Here is a 3,385-nt window from a genome sequence, read left to right as displayed (position 1 = left end):
AGGGAGACACAGAATCTGAGGCAGGCTCCAGGCTCTGAGCCGTCAGCACAGAGCCCAACTCAGGGCTTGAACTCATGAACCGTGAGATCATGACCGGAGCTGAAATTGGACACAACCAACTGAGCCACCCAGGCGCCCCTATTTATTTATTTTTTTAATGTTTATTTATTTTTGAAAGAGAGAGAGAGAGTGCAAACAAGGGAGGGACAGAGAGAGAGGGAGACACAGAATCCAAAGCAGGCTCCAGGCTCCGAGCTGTCAGCACAGAGCCCAACTCAGGGCTTGAACTCATGAACCGTGAGATCATGACCTGAGCTGAAGTCGGACACTTAACCAACTGAACTACCCAGGCATTCTTACTCATACTTTTGAAAGAAGGTCTCCAAGGCTGGAAACTTCATCTCCAATCTGGGGCACATCTGAATTTATTTGTAAAATGATGAGGTATGCCATCTTCCTCATGTCCAGCTTCTTCCTCATGTCCAATCACAACAGATCACAAGGACAGCTGTCTCCAAAGGATTGGCCTCTATACCCACAGGCTGCATCCTTAGCCTTCTGTGGGTTTCTGACACAAGTACTGAGACTTCTTTACTTCAGTATTGCTAAATAAAATAACAAACTGCATTGCTCAGGGTTCCAACAGAAACCAGATGGGTAAATGTGGGAACCATATTCAAACAAGGGTAACTGAAGGAGGATTTATAAGGAGACTGCTTACAAAGGGACAGTGGATTTCCGTCAGAGGGGCTCCTGGGTGGTTCAGTTGGTTAAGTGTCTGACTTCAGCTCAGGTCATGATCTTGTGGTTCATGAGTTTGAGCCCCACATCAGGCTCAACTTGAGCCTGCTTAGCATTGTGTCTCCCTCTCTCTCTGCCCCTCCCCCACTCACATTTTGTCTCTCTCTCTCTCTCTCTCTCAAAAATAAATAAACATTTAAAAAATTAAAAAATAAGACAAAGGGACAGGGAGGGAAAGGCAAACCTGAGACATAATGCAATGACACGGGGCTGGTAATAACAAACCGGTTACCCGTCCCTGGTGGCTCCTAGAACCTCAAGGCAGAGGTTTGTGTAGAAAGGACCACCTTCAGAGGAGTATGAACTTTGGTTTTGAGTGCAGCCAGTTCGAGACAAATCCATAGGGAATGGACAAGAGAGTGAACACCCTGACCTCACTATCTTCCTTCTCTCTGATCTGCCAAGGCTCCTTCTTAGCCAAGTACAACCGGAAACCAGAGAGCAAGGAAGCCCATTAGGTTCACCTCCTGGGGCAGGACAGAGAAGGGTGGAGAGTGGATCTGGAAGGGCAAACGCAAGATAACTGGCACATTAAACAAACAAAAGTGGGCTCTGTATGGATCAACGATGACCAAAGATGACCAGTGATATGAAACAAGGTTATAGTTTACCCAATTTTTTGCAATGAGGGTCCTCAAAAAAAAAAAAAAAAAATCAGTTGACCTCTCCTAGTAACATTTTGTGCCTCTAGAAAAATCTTAAGCTTTTTTTTTTTATGACTGAGTTTTCAAAGTCCAAATTACTATCACTCATGTTAATAGTCCAATCTCTGACATTATGTATCTTTGATTCTGTCTATTCTGGCATGTAGCAGCTGGAGGTGGCCCCCCCTTCCCATCCACTGAGGAAGAACCACTTGGTGCTCAATCTGGCTGTCTGGGAGGCCTTAGGCAGACACCATTCTGGTCCCAACAGGGAACTCAGAACAGGATCTGTGGGTCCTCGTGCCTATCACCCACCCAGAGTGGACAGTAGAGTATACTCTTCTCTGCAGGTGGAGGGAGAGGTGGGCAAAGGAGGATAAAGATACAGAATCTGCTGGTGAATCATAGCTCAGGACTGGCTGCGGAAATCCACCTGCTGTTGTCATTCTTCTCACCCTACTGAAAGAAACCTAGGAAATCACCTTTGGACCCTAGCGATGGACCAATCAACTTAGAAAAGGCCACAGCCTTCTGAAGTTACTACCACAGGCAGGAGTAGAGCTCTGTCCTAATGTCCTTGCAATTTGCCATTCTCCAAGACTAGGCCCTAAGGACAGGTAAAGTGGGTAGTGAGCTACACGGTGTGACTTGAGTGGCTTCAAAGGGCCTGCCAGACCCCAGACTATCTCCCTTGCTGGCCTGAACGACTCCGTGAAGTTTCCATTACTTGAGTCATTCCTTTATGCTAAGAATTTGCTTCAAGAAGTCCTCTGCTAAAATGTACATGCTGCTTGAGGGTGTGGTGCACATTTGTCTTTTTTTTTTTTTTCCGTCTTCTCAACATTGAACTTCCCTTCCTGTTTTGAGAACTCCACCCTGTATAGTACTTATAGGAAGCAGAACCCATTTTCTACCACCAGGGCAGGGGCATGCCGGGACTGGTCAACCGACCAGATCCACTTGCTCCAGACCGTGCATCAGGAGCTAGTGATACAAGAGAGCAGAATTTGGGAGGCCACGTATTTGGGCAGTGGGTGGCAGCTGTGGCAGTGGCCCTGTCCAGAGCGGTCAGTGGTGGCAGGGCAAACTGTGGTGCCCAGCAGTAAAGGGGTGGCCGCAGTCATGTCTTCACATTTATTGTCTGTGGCATGATTTGGGCTGCAGTCAGAACGGCTGTGTAGCATCCGGGTCTCTGCCCATTTCCCAGCTCTGTCCCTCAGCCTTCCCAGAGAGTCCGGAGCTTCCCAGTATCCCTTTACTGAACCCCCATGCTGCTTAAATCAGACAGAGTCATCTTCAGTTGCAAGAAACTAAGATCATGAACTGATAGGAGGGGTGACACATTAGCTCAAGAGAAACCGTAAATGTACAAGCCGCAGATAGACTCATTTGTCTAATTAGCTAGTTGTCACCCTGGGAAACAGCAGAACCCCGGGGAAAAAGTGTTTGTGTTGATGCGGGAAGAAATTAGGGGCGGCTGGTCTTATGGACGTGGGGTGACGGGGCTCGCCCAGGACAGCGCCGGACGGAGGCTTCAAGGAGACCTGAGGGACATACGAGGCTCGAGGCTGGGACAGTGCCGGCTGGAGAGAGGCACACTGGCAGGAGAGATGGAGGGGCAGTACCGGCAACATCTAACGCAGGCTGACACAGTGCTTGGGTGCGGAGCCTGACTGGGATGGCCTTTTCTGCCCTTGTAGAGCGGCCAAGGGAAGTTTCTGGTTTGTCAAATTAAGACCACTGTTTTTATCTCTCTGATTTGCCTAAACATTTCTGCTGACATGTAGTCTTCACGGTAATAGTAATCAACTTGTGGGATTTCCATCCTCTCCCCACCTCCTCCCCCCACCCCCCCCACCCCTGCATGTAGCCCCTTTATGATTTGATAAACAGGGATAAAAAGTGCAAGGGCAGCATAAATTCTAAACTACCTAAAGGGC

The sequence above is a fragment of the Panthera leo genome, chromosome C2 (genome assembly GCF_018350215.1).
Source record: "Panthera leo isolate Ple1 chromosome C2, P.leo_Ple1_pat1.1, whole genome shotgun sequence".
NCBI classification, from domain to species: domain Eukaryota; kingdom Metazoa; phylum Chordata; class Mammalia; order Carnivora; family Felidae; genus Panthera; species Panthera leo.
This window is presented reverse-complemented; position numbering follows the sequence as displayed.